The 18827-nt window shown below is 44.4% G+C and overlaps 1 protein-coding gene and 1 long non-coding RNA gene across 2 annotated transcripts in view; both read right to left on the bottom strand.

Moving 5' to 3' along the window:
* Positions 1-18827, bottom strand: part of SYNPR (synaptoporin) — a 98726-nt gene that overhangs the window by 47063 nt on the left and 32836 nt on the right. The window lies entirely within an intron of this gene.
* LOC146431589 (uncharacterized) lies at positions 920-10205 on the bottom strand. Its single transcript, XR_014854703.1, has 3 exons — positions 10120-10205; positions 3698-3770; positions 920-2718 (listed from the first exon to the last, which is right to left on the bottom strand). It is a non-coding gene; the product is annotated as an uncharacterized LOC146431589 (long non-coding RNA).

Consider the following 18827-nt stretch of genomic DNA (forward strand, 5'->3'; position numbering starts at 1 on the left):
GGAAGAATGGAAAAATCTAATTACTGTCAACTGTAAGTTTTCAGCTACCCAGCCAGCAGCGCGCTGTTATTAAACTACTGTATAATTGCCTCTTTTACTCTGCTTCCCACAGAAGTTGTGTTATTTCACTCATAGTTAAACTCATAATATTGGCTTCATAACTAATCCTGTCAATCGAAATCCCCGGGGGCTGGTGCAAGGATAAAAATAGCAAGGAGTTGTTTCTTCCCTCAGCTTTCTCTCAAAGCCCATTTCTGCAGGCTCTGGGGCTGCAGCTCAGCAGTGCCACAGACCTTGGCACCCAGCACTGGCATGTGAACACTGCTCCTAGGGCTCTGGCAAAGCACAGAGGGGAGGGACACGTCCTTCCAGCAGGAAATTCACTGTGTCTGTCCCTGGAAAGACCAGTCCTGCCCATCTCTCCCTCCTGAGCCGAGCAGCTCAGGTAAGGTATTTGATGTTGCATTGTTGAACCCCACACCTCCAAGTCCCTGCCTATTCTGGGACTTCTTGCCACACTGAGGTTGAGCTGACACTCACAAAGCCTGAGGATACATGACAAGCAGGGGTTTGCTCCTTCCCCAAACACGGGATGGAGTCTCACAAAAAAACCCAACCTCATCAAGACACCCAGCTACCTGTTCAAGCACCAAAGATACCCACTGGGATGTCTGTTGGACTCAAAGGTCTTTTCCAGACTAAATGATTCTGTGCTTCTATGAGATGAGTACAATTTGTCTATGCACTTATAGGAAACTACAAAAAGCACCAGATCTTTAGCTATCCAAATAGCTAAGCTCTATCTGGACCCCTACTTGTTTCCTGCACATTGGACTGATGTCCCTTGCTAATTAATGGCATGGTCCTTCCCTGGAGATGGCATTGGGATTGCTGGAGAAGACACAGGCAGATCTCCTGCCTCTCTCTTCCAGCATGCTCTTCCTTCCCTGTGGGATACTCCTCTTGCCCAGGACACAGAGGGGCTAAACTCGCTGTTCAGCTCAGGTTTGGGATGAGGTGATAGGGCTGGAAAGGGTGAGGGAAGATGGATTTGACCTCACACTCAGCCAGCCCTACAATCCTCATCTCTCTGGAGACAACAACCCTGTGCCAGGGTTGCTCTCTGGTGGGCACGCACAGAAATTGCTGAGAGCTGGCAAGGAAGAGACAGGAAACAACACATTTCCCAAAGTGGTGTCCCAGAGGAAGGTGCCCGTGCCAGGAGGGACACAGTGCCAGGGCCCTGCATGCACCTGGACCAGCTCCAGAGTCATCTCCCTTGCCTGGAGGAGAGCCCCTCCCTGTGCTGGGACTGACACAAGAGCCCAGAGCACACACTGCACCGTCAGGTCCATATGGGAATCATGGGAGACTGGTTCATCTGAGGAGTTTTTCCTCCTGCAGAGCCACCACCCTGCCTACTGCAGTCAGACAAGTGGTACAGCATCCCAGCCTTCACTCAGCCTGCTCCTGGAGCCATCCCTGGGATGGACAACAGCAGTGTCCATCAGCCCAGGAGTAAGAGAAGCAGAGCACCAGTTTAAAAATGTGTAAAAAACCTCCTCACCCTTTCTCCCAGCCCACAGCAAGGATGAGCCAGCCCCAGCACAATGGGAAACAGCCACATGGGAAACTACTGCTTCCCATGCAAGCCTGAGACACCATGACCAGCAGTCCAGAGAGATCCCAGGGTTAAAAATCCCTTCGTGTGCACTGTGAGAGCCCTCTGGGAACACAGCTCTTCCCTGGCTCTGTCCTTCCTCATCACTAAGCTTGCTTCACTGATTGAGACAAGAAGATAGCAAAATCGTTTATGCCATGGCCTGTGCTGCCAAACAGCACCATGGTGCTCCCAGGCAAAGCAGTAGAGCTCCCACCATGTCCAGCCTGGACAGCCCTGGTGTTCCCAAGGGTTGGGGGATTGCCTTGGCTGACAGAGCTCTCAGCAGCCCTGAGACTCACAATAAACATGGACCAACACAGTGTTAGATTTCTCACCCATGGTGTTTGTGCAAATGAACCCTCGGGCTGACAGACCTCACTCAGAAAAGCTGCAAAGACCCAGAGAAACTGTGTTATGGTCAAAGTCACCCCAGTGGTGGCTCTGTCAGTGAGCTGCCATCCCCCTGCCAGCAAGCAGAGCTCACAGCCCCAGCTGTGCCAGGCAGAGGGAGGACAGAAAAGGGAAGCACCAACACATCAAGGGTGAAGCAAAATCACCAGCATGACTGAGAACTATACCCATGTCCAAGTACAAACAAGAAAAACTCAGGCTGCCAGGCACCAGAGAGGCAAAATTTCTTGTTGTTCTTACAAATGTTAGTGATGGCACAGCACACAGAGGAGCTTACAGCAACAAAACAGATCTGGTGGCATGAGCCAGCCTGCTCAGTGGAGGTGACAGCATATGCCCCCTCTTTGGATGCTCAGCCAGGTCCTCAAGGAGAACATGGCAAAGCAATCACTCTGATAAACACAGGCCTGAAAATAAACATCCTTGGGGTCTGATTCTTCAAAGCTTCAAAACCTGCTAGGGCTCCTAGTCTTCATCCATCTCCTCTTGACTATACTGTTTGTGGTATGTCCATTTAAAATTGTCAGCTCTTCACCCTCAAAGAAGAGGAACATGAGTCCCAGGCTGTCCTATGCTGCTCCTGAAGTGGCACAACATGTTTTGATGAATTCCCATCAAACAGCAGTAGATCCTTCAGGAGGAATCTGAAGAAGGAGAGCACAGGCTGTGTAAGCACTGGGTAAATCAAGGCCAACCCAACTTTTCCATTTGCACAGTGGTCCAAGCATGCAAGAAAATGTGTGCAGTGTCTCTGTATTCCCTAAATTAAAGTACTATGGATAAAGGGATGAAAATGTATTTCAACTGACTCATTGGCCACAGAAAAATGAAAAGGAAGTACATTACTGCTCCTGTAAGTTCTAATTATCAGTGGATTTTAGATGCAAGAGCAAAGCATTCATCTTGCTACCTATTTTTCATTAATCACAGTTCAATCAAAGAGGCCATCAACCTTCCTAGATGGAAATAATGAAGGAATGCAAGGGCTGTTTTGTTTGCAGCAGAGACAAAAGCCTTCTCTTTGGCAAATCATTTGCTCCCAGACACATCCAACCCACCAAAAGCTTTCAGCCAGCTGTTAGCCCAAGGCTTGTTCCCAGATGTGGGGCATCCCTCTGCTCAGGCAATCAACCCACCTAGGGTTGTGCAAATCCTTCCCCTCTACACAACTGCATCCATCATGGGAGCAAAATGCAGCAGCTTCTGAGAAGGGCACATCACACCACAGACCTGCCCGTGTGCCAGGGCACAGGAGATATCTATCTGTGCCCATCTCATGCTGCACTCAGCTCTGTAATAGATGGACTTCCACTCACACCCAAAGGAGGAGATCCCTGCTAACATGACCAGGTGCAGAAGTTTCTCTGAAGAAACTCCACATGGAGAACAAAGCTGAAGGAAAGCAAGGGCTGGGCAATGTGGTGAAAGATTACACCTCTCCAACTGATGGCCCCAAAAGTGCAAGTGTAGGATGCTGTGCTGGGCACCTCTTCAGTTCTGTCTGAGACATGCTGGCCACTGAGAGTCACCAGGGTGTCTTGTATTATCCTGATGCTCAGGAAAATCAGCAATGCCCCTAACAGAAAGTAACACAGCCAATGCAAACACCAAGCAACGTCTTACCTGAATCACCATCAGCAGGGCTCTTCCAAACTTGGTCTTCAGGAAGGTCAGGGGGTGAGGTAATGTATTTCCCCTGTGAATGAAGGTGAATGGTGCATTTTTTAAGTTTCACCTTAGGCAGCCACACAAGTGCTTTAGGTCGACCTTCCCTGTGGATCGCAGAAGACTCTCCTTGTCCAACCATCAGAGGGTTTCTGTGCAAATCAGCTCACTGTCCTTGGGCTTTTGCACATTTTGTGTGTGCAAGATTCAAGTATTTGTTACACATTTTGTGTGTAATATTCAAGTATTTGTTATTATTTCTTGAAATGAGAACCCCTCCAGGGGCAACACTCAGTTTGCATGGAAGACAACATTCTCACACACCAGTCATTTCCAGTAAAGTATTCCACAAAAGTCTGGGTGTTCAGTACATGCTTGTTGGGAATTTATGCAAATCTATTCTACAAATAATCTTGACAAATAATGCTAAGAGTGAATTTGAGCTGAGGCTGAGATCGAAGGTGTTAGTTAGGTTATCAGACACAGTGGGTGGCATGTTAATGTGTTCACTTCTTAACCAGTGGGTACAAGTGAGAGGCTTGATCTACAACTGAAAGAGAAAACTGAAAGGAAAATTGAATATAGAGCACAACAGATATTGCTGAACAGATTCGCATGTGGGCACTTGATTTATCACAATGCCTACATAAATATGTATGGAGCAACTGTTTCGGAGTAGCCCTGTGCATGGACAAGCCTGTAAAATTAGTTTTCTGATGTAAATATTAAAATTGGCCCTTGGCAAGTAATGTAAGTAATAGTCTCTTACAAAATCACTGTTTCCATTAATTTTACTGGCATCACCTTTATCTGTGTAAGAAGGAGAGAGAAGCATCAAACAGGCCTGAAAGCCAGCAAAATAAATTCAGAGTTATTTTCAAGAGGTCTGCTTGTCTCGCAGTTAAGAAAATGCACCATGAGCTGGGAAAACAGGTTTAGGTCTCAGCTCTGCCAGGGTCTAATTTTTCTCTGTAGAGAAGCAGGATGTATTTCTTGCAGCAGACACAAAGCATTTTCTCTTAGTTCAAAGAATAATCATTTTTCCCGAGCAATTACATCTAACAACTTGCATTTTTTTTGCATCCTCCAGTAGCTTTGTTTTACTGCAATTGTCCTTGTTAAAAAAAAAAGTACCTTTCCTCTTCCTTAAACCGATTAGAAACATCATTCACATCACCCCGTGGAAGCGAATTGAGCTATTCCCAACAGCCACTCAAAAAATACATAATCACCATAATTACTGGTGGCATCTAATTAACATTCAGCTTCCTCTCTACAGCAGCTACAGCTGGACAATCCATTCATTTCAACCTAAAACTAATGCTCTCCTAATTATTTTCCGTCACACTGAGCAGCCCACCTGTGCCCATCTTCACCAAGGCTCTGTCTGGCACAGAGTGGGGGCAGAGCCTGTGAGCTCAGCCTGGAACAGCCTTGCTGACAACTGCCCCATGCACACACAGGGACCTGCTCCCACTAATTATACAGCTCCTGGCTTTATTAGCTTGCTTAGCTAGGATTCACACCCCCCAAAAAAAAAAAAGACAAAAGGCAAAGGACCTGCCTACATCAAATTCATGCACAGTCACCCCAAGGGACTTCGTGCTCTGGGTTTGGCAGGAGAGGGCAGAGGCTAGATGAGCCCATAAAATGCACACACCTCTGGTTTGATGCTGGGGACTGTCTTCCAGCAGGGGATGAGCACAACAGTGGGTGGTTCAAACCCCTGGTGCATCCTGTGCTGTCTGCAGGCTGGGGCAAATCCTCTGCTGCCACCTTCATTCTCCTTCCCTGGCCACTCTGTGGAACAAAACTGCTCAAGCCAAGCACTATTTAAAAAATAAACTCAGCTAGGGATTACACAGATATAGCAGCTTGGTTTTATTAACTGCCCAGTATCAGTCACTCACTCTGAATAAAATTAAGTACGTGTAAATCCATGATACTTTGGTTGTTTCAGTCTACTCCTAGCCCTTTCTTGTAGCTCTTTCAACCTCCATGTAACTAATCAGGCAACTTTTTAATCCACTTTTATTCTCCAGACATGCATCAGCTCTTGCTAGGAAAAGTAATGCCTGCTGCTGCCATCTAGATGAGCTCCAACTCATTAACTCTGTTTCCTTCCAAAATTCAGCTAAAAACGTATTTTCTTTTTTGCCCACTCCTCTATCCCATTGCTATTATGTTTCTACTTACATTATTTCAGCCTGTAATGATTGCAGCAATCCTAGGAATGATGATCTGCAAAATTATCTTGAATTTGCATTTGCATTTTAGCTTTCATCATTACAACAAAATATATAAAGAGGGATGAGAAGGGAGCTGACAGTTACTGGGGGAAGCTCTGGCTGAACTTCTCCTGAACTCAGGAATTACTAATGCCTCTTTCTTTGCCTTCACCCCCACTTTAATTTGTCAGCTTTAGGGTGAACCTCTAAAAGCACCAAGAGGCCTCTGCTCAGCCAGCCAGATGGGTTCACAAACCCCACAGTGACACAGTGTTTACCCACAGTGGGTAAGAGGCTAATGAAGTTCAAAATCCATGGGGAGAAGGAAGGAGGTTCGACAGCACAATCTTGTAGATATCACTTGCTTCAGAGATCAAGGACAAAAATATAGCAGGTCAAGAGAGACAACTCTTGTAAGAGTTGTCATAGATGGCCTGAGTGTCAGGGGGGAAAAAAATAAATCAGTGCATGCATATTGGAGGGTTATTTATGTACTAGTCAAGTAGTTATGGTTTTGGTACCAATGTAAGAACTCCAAGCCCCAGTTAAGTTTAGAACTTCAGAATCTTCAGACTTTGCACACAAATTTTTCCCACCATCGTCACCTGCAGAGTGGTAAAGTGCCTCCAAATGGAATTGCCCAGCCTTCCCCAAGCAAATTTTCCATTCCACCAAAGATAACCTCATCTTGGCAGCTGACCTGTAAAACCTTTTAGACACAGCTATAGGTAGAAGACCACATTTCATGAAAATGCCCTAGTTCTCATCAGTGCAAATCAAGCTAAGATGAATCAGAGAATTGAAGACCCAGCATTTGCTAAATTCAAGAGATGCCCATGTGCTCCACTGGCTGTCCAAGAGCACTTGTGTTTGAAGGACTAACTGCAAACCAGTGCATTTTTCTTTGCCATTTTTCTGGAAAAGAACTTAACAGAGTTAACACAATCTCCAGCCAGCAGGACTTTGCTAAGGCTCCCCAGGTGAACCTCTTGCATTTCATTTACCTTCCTGGTGCAGCCCAGGTTTGCAGACACCTGGGTTTTGGGCTGCCCACACCAGCCAGGCTCACACCTCCCACTTCACATCATCTCTCCTGGAAAAGGCACTCAAAGCATCAGCAAGCAAAGAGCCCTTGCAAACCCCAGAAGTCCACAACAGGCCCAGCAGAAGAGGAGGAATGGGTGGATTCTCTGGTGTCTAGTTGCACATACACCATCTCTGCAAGTACTCTCAGCAGTGAGGATTTGTTGTGTCCAATCTATTATTTTATTTGCTTTTAAAAAACTTCCTGAAAAGCTGATTCTTTGAAACCCCACTATCCTGCCCCATCAAGCTGACACTGTCCAGCAGGTTCACAGTATGTCTGTACTCCCTGTTAGGCTGCAAGGTGCCAGCCACAACCAAATTATTTCGTCTGATGCTTAAAAACAGAACTCACAGATGATAAAACAAACATCCCCTTCAAACTAATGGCCCTCTCCAAAAGCCAAGCAGGTAGCAACTCACCACTTCAAACCCCACTTCCATTCCTAATTGCTTTTAGCCTCTTCTTGAGGCAATTAACTCCATACCCACCCCCTGACACTTTCTCACTCCAAAAAGCAGCTCCCAGTTTACTGGCACAGGGCTCTGCATTAGGATCTCGAGCTTCCGTCTTTATTCTCTTTCCTCCGCAGGGCTCTGCATGTGTTTGTGTCTGGGCATGTGTTTTCTCACCCTGATGAATCCATTATTTATGGGGCTGAAAGAGCAAAGCTGCTGAAACCATTTAGCTCTTCTGCATGTCTCTCAAAGGCATAACAAACATAATGGGAAAGCAAATATCAGGCTAAGCGGGGTTGTTTGAGGGAGAACAGAAATGAACGTGGGGATGCTGGGCAGCGGGTATGTCAACGTGTGCCACGCTTTCCTGCCTGGCATGGGGCTAAAACCCTCCTGTCCTGGCTCCAGCTGCTCCCAGGGATGCCCAGAGCAGCCTGGACCAGCACAGGGCAGTGTGCTCCGAGGGATGCTCTGTGTTCCCTGGATCACTGATGTGATCAGTGAATCAGCTTTACCGGATTTGGCAAACGGCACTAGAGGGCAGAGCTGTTTACCCTCAGCACACTGAGACAAGGAAAAACACAACTTCCAGCTTCTGAATTCTCCACAGTCCTGTCCAACGCCAAAGCCTGTTAATACACAAAAGCCACCAAATATATTTCCACTTAGAGTGACCAGCAGAGGCATTAACGAGCAAACCGAGAGTCTGCCCTTCCCTGCTCTGTCTTTACCGAGACTGAAGAGTTGTAGATATGTGTGACAGCCTCCTGCCAAGGCAGCAGCACCTCTGCCTGGTGCTGCCCTGGCTCTCTGCCTTCCAGGGGGCACAGGGCAATACAAATAACACAGGTCCTTTCACAGCACGGGAGTGACAAAGCCTGTGCTCTTCCCATCACTGATGCGGATGAAAAGGCTTTACTCACAGAGACCAGAAATTATGGATCACACTGACACTCTGCTGCCCAGGCTTGCTGCTAAGCACCTCAGACAGAAAATGCTTCCAAGCAGACAAAACCTTCAAGGTTTTAGCTTTTGTTTTGAGCAGATGACCAGAGGCCAAGAGAATCCCTGTAAGTGGGCAAGCAGAGCTGTTTGAATGCACATGCACCCCACAAACCACAGGATTTACACTCCAGAGAGCACCTCCAATAGCCACCACTACATCTCCCAGACCTCAGCTCACTGCACCTGGCTCAGGAGGGGTGGGAGGGACTGTAATTCCCCAAACTGACCTTCTTGTGCTGTTACATGCAAAGGTTTTTGGATGGTATACACTTGATAATTTGAACAGACTTTTCCACAGTGTCCCTGGTACTGAGAGTTCCTTTGGATGAGGATTATGGCCCCAAGAATCCCTCTCCAAACCACATATAAATCCTTTTCTTATTATTTCCCCAGTGCACAGTGTGCTTTTCTTTATTATTATCAAGATCAGTCATCCTGCAGGTCTGTTTACTGTTGAGTAAGGAAGCAAAGGAGTTTTGCCCCAGAAAGTCACTGTTCCTTCCAGAGGCTAAGGAACTCGTTCATGAAGTACCACACTGCATCACATCCCAGCTCTGCTGCCAGTGAGGCAGAAAAAAAAATCTCTTGAGAGGGGAGGAAAAAAGCCTGCAAAATATAACTCAAAGCACAGTGCATTAATGGCCTAGGCAGCAGCTTAGAATAATGCTGGCTATCCCAATAGCATGAAATAAAACTCTATTAATATTTAAAGAGAAGGAAGGAAATAATACTGGTTTCAGGTCTCAGTCACATCTTGTCCCTTGCCACAACCACTTTATTCCACATCTCTTCCTCCTGGGCACACCCTGCATCTCCTTCTTTGCAGAGGAAAGGCAATGCGTTGCCTTCTTTTCATGCAGAATTTGATTTCAAAGTCATCATTGCAAAGAGGGTTGAAAGGACCCTCAGAGCAGAGGCCAGGCAGCTCTATCTTTTCTGGCAGATGTTTATCTAACTTCTGACCCCCAGTGACTGCAACTCCACAACTTCCTGGGGCAAATCTGCCCCCCTGCTTCTCCATCTGCTTCTCAAAATTATATACCCTTAATAGCATGTCTTGTCCTCCCAACCACCACAAACGAGAGAACTGCCCATTCCCTTCCTCTCTTCCCTGCAGCAGCCCAGGAGAACTCAAACATGACCTCACCTCATTCCAGTTACCTCTTTTTTCCCCTCACAGTTAATAGCCTGAACCCCACAGCTTTTCTCCCCACAGCCTCTATTCTAAGTTCATTTTTGCTGTCCCTTTCTTGACTCTGTTTTCCCAACTATCTCTTTCTTTTGGGATGAAGCCCAAAATGTGATGGCTTCCCAGAGTCTAACCAGCACGGAGCAAAGCAGGAAGGATTGACTCACCTGCCCATCACTCAGCTCTCCCAGTTTGCTGTGGTCCCAATGCAGCCACTTTACAGAAAAACAGTTCTTAGTTCTAGTCTGTGAAGCACCCTGTCCTCACCAATTCTTCAAAACTCCCCTTCCTGCAGAGCCCCAACCCAGAGAACTTGTGAAGCTGTTCCTCCATCCCCTAAATCACCTTAAGGAGCAGCCTAGCTCTTTCCAATGGCTACATTAAAAAAACAAAAAAACAAAGAAAAAAAACCTTACCTGAGCACATCACCTGCTCAGCTCACACCTGCACCAACCAGTTGGCCAAAACTGCTCCTCCCTACCTTAAAAGCAATGGCTGAAAGTGATTCTGCAGCTGTGATTAATGATGGCCTTTTAAACTTTCACTTGGGCTGACCTGAGCTCACCTGCACTGACCCCAGGCAGGCTGGGTTTGGTGATTATGTCCATGCTCACAAATCCCAAGGGCACCCAGGTGTGGCTGGGTTTTATCTCAGCCCATCAATCACTGCTCCTTGCTCCTTCCCTGGACGCTGGCTGGCCTCACCAAGAGGCTGTGCAGAGCAACTCTGGGGTTGTGTAAAGCCTGAGCAGTATTTAGATTTACAGACAGAATATCTTCACTCTGTCTGCTTAACAATTTAGCATGCAGTTATCATCTTTAAATACAGTTGGGCAGAGAACTAAGATGGATACTGTTCCTATTCTTCAAATAGTTACTAACAAATTATAGTAGTGTATTAATATTAGAGACATATTTTTCACCAGCTGCATGGTCATCCTCTAACTATGACTGTGGTTATTATGTACACTGGTGTTGGAGCACCATGCTGGGCTCATTGAATTTACAGTTTATCTCCAGGGTTTGCTGCAAAGTCTCATGACCAGCCTGAAAAAAACAATACTTAATTCTTTCATAGATGCTGATTCCAAATTACAGATCACTCAGGGAAAAAAAAAAAAAGCTTATGAAAATCAAAAGTGATAAACAGCATATACATATGAATATTAATTCCAAAACAATATAAAGCACATAAAAGGACATGTTCCCTACCAAGGAGAACACAAAATACTAACACCCCTGCATAAAATGAAATTCAGCCAAAGAAGCTTTAAGCAGCATTACAAAATCAACATCCCTCAAATGTCAATGACCAAATCTGAATGTGGTTTCAGCCACCCTCCAGGTTTTCAGCATATAGTAATTCTTGACTTTAGCCCAAACATACCTGCCAAACCTGCCTGGATGTATTTACAACTCAGATGGGGGTTGTGCAACAAAATACCTGATTTGCACATGCAAATTCTCATGAAAACCATAAACAGACAATTAACTTAGACAATTTTTCAGAGTGTGCTCAGAAGCTGACAATTTAATCATTTCAAGTGTAAAACAGCCTTTTTGTTACTGTGAAACATGAGGCCTGTCATGAGGTTATAACTGAAACATATAAATTGCTATCTGATGAGTATGAGCCATCAAAGCCAAGGAACACCAAAGCCTGGATGGATTTAAAACAAGAGCAAGGCTGGCACGAATCAATAGTGGTAAACAAGAGCCTTCAAACAATTTAAAGGACAAATCTCTCTGTGTGCATTTGGCTATTTAAGTTCAGGAACACCAGCTTTAATAAACAGCACATTCTATATGAAAGAAGAAGAAGTTGTTTTATTTTTAATATAAGAAATTGATTCACTTCTCAAATATTTGCATAGTTTTGTTTAATTTTGTAGAAACCTAAAATTGAGGCTGAGATCAAAGAGACAGATTTCACCAGAGACAATAGGTTTTATGGAGCTCTGCAAAGTTCTACCATCACCTGAAGATGTTTTAATTCAGGAAAGATCTTTACATTTCCAGCCTGCCAGTTTCAGTTGAGACTAATAATTAAACTTGTAAACGGACTGCTGGCTCTTCCCTGAACTGTGATTTCAATACTCAGTTTGGAGGCCACATCTTGCTGTTAATAATGGGCAATTCTGGGCCAGGGTTAGAAATGTTTCTATCAGCCAGGTCATTTCAAGTAGGTGACACCAGGGCTCATATTCTGGGGTAACTCAAACTGCAAATAATTAACAGTGGCCAGAGGAGGAAAGAGTGAGAAATAAGGAAAAAAACCCTCCAGGTTTATATGTTTAATTCAGCCAGTCATGTAGTATTAGTATATTATTTTATTAGATTTTTTCATTGTTTCTAATTAGAGTTTGCTGGCTTCTCCATACAGGGATAGTCAGTGACAAAATTCAGTAAAATTCTGCAGTATGTGATTTCAAACATACAGAGGCTTGAACAAGGCTCTGTAGACAGTGATACTGAGGGGTGCCAAAATGACTGCTTTCACTCAGCTCTCAGAGAATCAACACTGTTTATGACTAAAACCAATTGCATCAAAATCAAACAGAAGTCAGACTCTGCCCACAATTTTTCATGCATTAAGGGCTGGGAGATGATGGGGAAAATGGACCATTATTCATAAGGCACGTGATTTCAGCCCTCTGAAATAACCACAGCACTGCAAAATTAGATAAAGCTGACCCTCTGGTGAGTGACAGTCTCCTCCAGAGCCCTTTTTGCTCATCAGTTGCCTATTTTGCAGACCCACCTTGTTCTCCCCAAGTTCCTTACAGTGCTGCTCCATTAACTATGGTCCCAGTTTGGGGCTTGTGGAGGCAGTGCCAGACCTGAGCCTCCCACAGGAAGGTCAAGGTGGATGTGTCACCTGGGGCATTTATTTGGAGCAGGTGGTGTTAAAAAATCAAAGCCGTAAAGGCTGCCACTTCCACAGAGCTTACAGCACAAATAATACAAGTTATTTAGCAATCTTGTCATTGCAGGCAAAGTTACAGCTGAGTCCTGATGGTGCTTTGATTTTAAAACTCAATCCTTGTAAACAAGTTGGCTGAATTAAGGACATGGATAAAGGCAGTGGGAGGCTTTTCCCCTGCAAAGAGCAGAAAACAGTTTGTCCTGAAAAAATTAATCACGAAAAACATGCCTCTATTTAAACAATTCTTTCCAAAATTCTGGAAGGGATTTCATTTCCCCAGGAACTCAACATTACATTTGGGTTAACAAGCACCAGAAGTAAAACCAATTAAAATTTTACAGTCAGTGAGGACAGAACCAACAGGGTATAACAGCCTTCCAGATTTTCATTGATAGGGTGATGAAACACAAATATTTATGAGCTGAACATTGCCTCCAATATCATTCAGGAGGAGTCCTTTCAATGCTCCAACTAACCTTTCAGGATTACAAGGGAGGAGACTTGGAACAGATAAGCTCTTCACCCCAGCTCACCCGGAATGTACTTTATCACCACATGTATCTCTTCTTCATCAGCATTAGGCAAAGTAGAATGAAAATGTGAGACAGGATAATGCTGCTCAATAAAAAAAGAATGAAAAATCTGGAGACAACTGGAAGTGATGAATCAAACTGCTGCACAGAAATATGCAAAAGAAAGCCTTATTTACCTCACAGTACGGAGGCTGGTGCATTATTAAAAGGAACAGCCTTAAGCTCCTGATAGAAGAACTGAAGATCTCCTCATCCACAGCCAAGGAACAAGAAGGAACTGCTTGCCAGCATCTCACAAAGTCTGTGACCCAGCCAAGAACTGAGCCCAGATTTCTCAGTGGCAGTCCAGCATCATGAACACATCTTTCCCATCAAAGGAAGGCTGGAAAAAAATGCCCTGACAGTGCAAATCCATACAAGAAAATTAAATCTACCTAATCAAGAAAATACTCCTCCGTGTCTGTGAAATGCATCACTCCAGGTCAAGAGGAATTTGTCTCATCTCATAAATGTCACACATGCCTCATGCTGCTCTGCACTACCTCAGCAATGTGCTGGAACCTGGAGAGAAATATGAAATAAAACACAGCACCAGACACTCACCCCAGGGCATCTTCCACAGGGCAAAGGGGGTCTGCCCAAGGGGTCACCTCAATGTTCTCTCTTCACACTGCACAGCTCAGAAATGACCTGTGCCAGGTGACACTCAGGAAAAGGGGAGGAGAAAGTGAGAAGCCAGGACTGTTCAATATACAAATGCAGGAAAAACTCTCAAACAGGTACAAGTGCTGCATTCTTGTCTGGGATGGTGAAGGATTTGACTTTTTTTCCTGCCCAGGTCATTCCCTTTTCCGTATAGAAGAAGAAGGTGGGTGCTGCAACCTCTAGAAAATACAAGCAAGAAACTTCATCTTAAACTAAGGAAAGGAGATTCCAGCTTGACCTAAAGGGAAGAACTGAAGGTTACTTGTGATACTCAGCAAAATAAATCCTTTACAATCACTGTACTGCTTTGCCCATTTATCAGTTTGCAGTTTTGTTCTACTTTCATAAATCAGAATTTGTTATCAAACACATAATTTTGTGTATCTATCTGGGTGGCATGTGAAGACTGAAGTGTGTCACAAAGCCACACCTCACCTGCAGGGTGCCTGCTCAGCTCAACACCTCCTCAGCCCACATCAGCCCTCAGGTGCCAGACAGCAACAGCAGGAGTCTCCCTGCAAGATTCACAGGCAAGGTAAGGACTGTAGCACTTGGGAGAGGAACAGGAGTTTTCTAATGATCAGCAGTGAGAAGGAAATTCATTTGATGCACTCCAAGAAAGCAGGGAGGGCACCTGTAAAGCCAGGGAGTTTGTCACAGTTGCTTAAACAAACACAGAACAGAAAACAGATGCTTTGCTTTAAAATTTTACTATAAGGGAGCACCATTTGTGCACTCACTGAGAAAACAGACTAAGACACTTTTAATAACTATGGAGACCACTGAAATGAAATTATACAGGACAATGTCAAAACATGGGTAACAAGGAAAAAATATTTTCAATTATAATTCCCTTAACCTGAATCGATATAGAATATCCAGGAGCAAGTTTCCCAAGGTGTGAGTTTGGGATCACACTCAGGACTTCTGCAGCACCAGTCTGACTCCAGGGAGCATCTCCCCAGGTACTGCTTCACCAGTCAAGCCATGAAAAGCTGGCAATGCAGAGAGGCACTCACCATGAAAAACCCAGGAAGAGGAGGAAACAAGGCAGAGAGTTTTGCAGAGCAAAGCTGTGGCAGTTGGGATGCAGATGGTGTCATGTTACCTGCTAGACCATGGGCATCCAGCACCACCCCTGCCTGCACGTCCCTTAAACCTGCTGGGAAAAGGAGCACCAAATGAGGAACACCCAGAGAATGATGCTTTCCCCGTGATGGACTTCAGATGAGGCTTCTTAAGCAGCTTCTTAAACTCACTTCTGACTTTTCTGACTCTCACGATGTGCACAGCGTGAGGTGCTTTTGGCACACAGAGACAGCTTGGTGTGGGATAATTCACTACACCCAGAAATGTCAGTGTTCACCCCCTGACAGCAGCTAATGTTGCACTGTTCCCCTGGCACTGCAGACAACTGGGTAATAGAATAGCTCAGAACACCAAGAAGCGCAGAAAGAAAGTCTATTAAAAGCAAGAAGAGTCTCCTCAGTGAGTTACAAAGCTGCAGTCACTGCAGAGCCCATGAAGGACAGACAGTGAAGTTCATTAAAGAGCTCTCAGCAAACATTCCTTGTGTCAATGCCACTCCAGAGTTATCCTCCAGGCTCCATCAATGCTGCCTGTACACTTGCTGCTTCTCAGGTGTTTCAGAGATGAGCAGCTCTCAGGACAAGGCATTGCCTGCCTGCTTTGCCAGGACATCAGCACCCCCAAAGCTCTGAACCATGCTGGGGCAGAGACAATTTATAATAGTTTGACTTTCTCTAACCTATCCCTGCCTCACAAGCAGCAGCAGCTGATGCCAGCAGCTGAGCTCAGTCTGTTACAGCATTTTTCTGAGAAAACAGCATTGGATCTGGGCTCAGGGGAAGACATGTTTCTTCTTTTTGTACTCTCCATCCATGAAGACATTCCCCTCTGGGCCAGGCTTTGGGCATGATCACTCCAAATACACACACATGTTGAGGAATGGCTGGACATAATCCTGCTTTTACCCACAGTCGCTCATTTTCCATCAGTCCTTTCTGCCTCCTGACTCACCTCTGAACATCTGCATTGATTCCCTTACAAAGAGCATCCTTGTACCTGCCTTTAATTATCAGGGTGGTTGAAGTTCTCCAGATAAACACAGATTTTCTTCCTATGGAATTATCTCCCATGCACAGCTCTCCTTCTGACAAAAACAAGAGGACTGAAATGAGTCTGAGAGCTGTGCACATTCAGTATAAGGCTGAGCCTTTAAACTTCCCCATATTCCTTTTCTGCTTTTTGTTTTGTTTGTTTGATTTCGTTTGGGTTTTGAGGTTTTTTGCTGGTTTTTTCCCCCCTTTTCCACATTCTTACACTATTCACAGCATGGGCATTGGGGATGGCCAAATAAACTGTGGCAGTAGGTGAACAAGCAAAGGAACAGGGACTGAGATATTTGCCATATTTTGGATACTACAGGACAAAACCATGCAAAATTTTGGGTTTCCAAAATTCTTACAACTCCACAGTTTCTGCCAAGCAGAAGAGTTTTTTCCCAACAGGGCGAAGTATCCCAGAGGAGAGTAAGTGGCACTCCAACCTTCCTCCTCAGCATCTCACTGTCTCACTGCAGCAACACAGGCTCCTTCTGCACTATTTAAAATATCATTAAATACCACTCCTGCCATAGACTACCCATAAATATGCACTAATCCATGCACAGGAATACCTCTGGCTGTCTCTGATACTGAAGCTGTAACTGATGGCACAGCAAATGGGGGGCACTGCTCCTCATACCAAATAGCTGTGCCTTGTATTCAACTTTTTCACAAGTAGGTTTTCATATGCTAAATTTATGCAAACAAATGCTATTTTGGCAAATTCTTTTGTCAGCATTTTTATGACAACAGATACATACAGAATATAATGACTCCAGCTCGCTGAAGAAAAAAGCCAGCATTTCTGAGAAAATTAGATTTAGGGAAAAAATATTCTGGTCTGGAATAACTGTCAGTATCTTCAAAAAAATTATTCATTGTTTCCTTCCCTGGCAAAATTTATTGCAAATAAAGGTAAACAAAAGAGAATTAAGGAGAAGCAGATAAATTTCTTAACAACCTGCAGGCATCTCTTGGACCTTCCCTGCCATTCCCACCACACCAAGGCATGCAGGGACAACAGGGCTGGCTTCTGTCACAAGCTCGTGTAGCACACAGCCACCAGCAGTGAAGCTCTTTGGAAACTTTCCAAGGCCCTGATTCACCATCACACACATCTGGAGCACATTAAACTGCGCATTTGTTATCTTGGAGCTTTGAGATAAATCATGTTCCCTATCTGACTAAATAAAATCACATTACTGCTTCAAAAGGCATCATCCTAAGGGTTTGAGACCCAGGCAGATCATGTTAGTGGAGCTCCTCAGTCCAGCACCTTGCAAGGGCAGAATCCCTTTGATCAGGGCTTCTCAGACAAGTGCAACCTGTTGCATCTGGGATCTGCTCAGGGCAGAGATGTTTGGATGCCCTGAGAGCAGAACATCCTTCCCCTGCACTGGCATTTCACAGCACCAGCCACAACCTGTGGTTTTCTGAAGTAGTTTCTAAATCACAACTGCAGGGAGAGCTGCAGCCCTCCAGGGCTCTGTCCCTATTTCTCATGAGAGTGGCAAGGCAGTTTGTTGCCTAGATAAGGCCAGATATCTGGTTTTCCATTTGTTTGCTTGGTTCTTTTTCCAAATATGCCACAATCTGTTGATCTGTGTAATGCAAATTACAAACTCTGTAATCTGTACATGTAAAAACAGCTACTTGCTTGGTCAAAAGATCACAATCACAAGGTTGCCCCAGGTCACAAACAAAAATGCAAAATCTTTCCTTAGAAATATTTAAAAAGTAGAATAGTGACTTTATAATGACGTGGTGATGCTGCATGAGCTGTTCAAACTAAATGAGATGCTTTATGAAAAACACATCCAGTATTTGGAGTCCTCTATCCATGTAACATAATCCCATGACCTGGAAAAGTCTCTGCAATTATGATCCCATCACTGTTGCCCCTAATATGTAAGAAAAAAGAAAGAGCACTTTTTGGGTTGTTTTTATCAAGATTTTATGGGATCCAATGTGAATACAGCTAACCTGGGCAAAATCAGGAAACTCCCATTCAAAGTAAGTTCAATTGCCAAGGTGATGTGGCTGCAGCAAAGCACAGTGAAACACAAACCCAGAGAAGGAAATAACACTTCTCCCTCTGCTCCATTTTCCTGACACATGTGCCTGAAAAGCCACCTTCCAAATTAAAACTGGGACAAAATACCAATTTAACATGAGCTTTTAGAAATTATTCCATCTGAATAATACCGTATAGAAACAAGTGTCAATACTCAGTATTTTGACCTTTATTGAGACGAAGCATTAAAAAGAAATATCTAATACAGATTCAAACAGTTCCAAAAAAATTATAGCAATTCCAACAACAACCCATGGATTACAGAAGATACACTTGGCCACTGTGTTATTAAAAAAGTCACCTAGAGTAGACAACATTACTGTCTTTGTCCATCACAGAAGCTAGATGAGCTCAAAAAGACATCTCAAAGTGTTTAGACCAGGAATGCTCTTTATTGACTCCTTCTGGCAGGTATACACAGACCTGACCTTGACTAGAACCAGTTGTCATCTTCACCCATGCATAAATGTTAAAAAAAAAAAAAAAGCATACACCTTATCGTTTTTATATATAGATAAATATATCAATCATACCCTGGACTTCACAAAACAAGCTTACACCAGGACACACCTCCCCATTAACCTCTGCAACACTAAAACTGCACAAGATGTTGTACACTTAATAAACATGGTTTCACTGCTGTACAGAAAACAGCAATACACACAAAAATGGACACACATCTATTTTCAGCCCACCAGAATAAACAAAAAGATATGTGAAGAACTGGGAAACAGGGAGATAATGAGCTGTCATAGCGAGT

Source organism: Lichenostomus cassidix, chromosome 12, assembly GCF_008360975.1.
Source record: "Lichenostomus cassidix isolate B80296 chromosome 12, HeHo_3.0, whole genome shotgun sequence".
Classification (NCBI taxonomy): Eukaryota; Metazoa; Chordata; class Aves; order Passeriformes; family Meliphagidae; genus Lichenostomus; species Lichenostomus cassidix.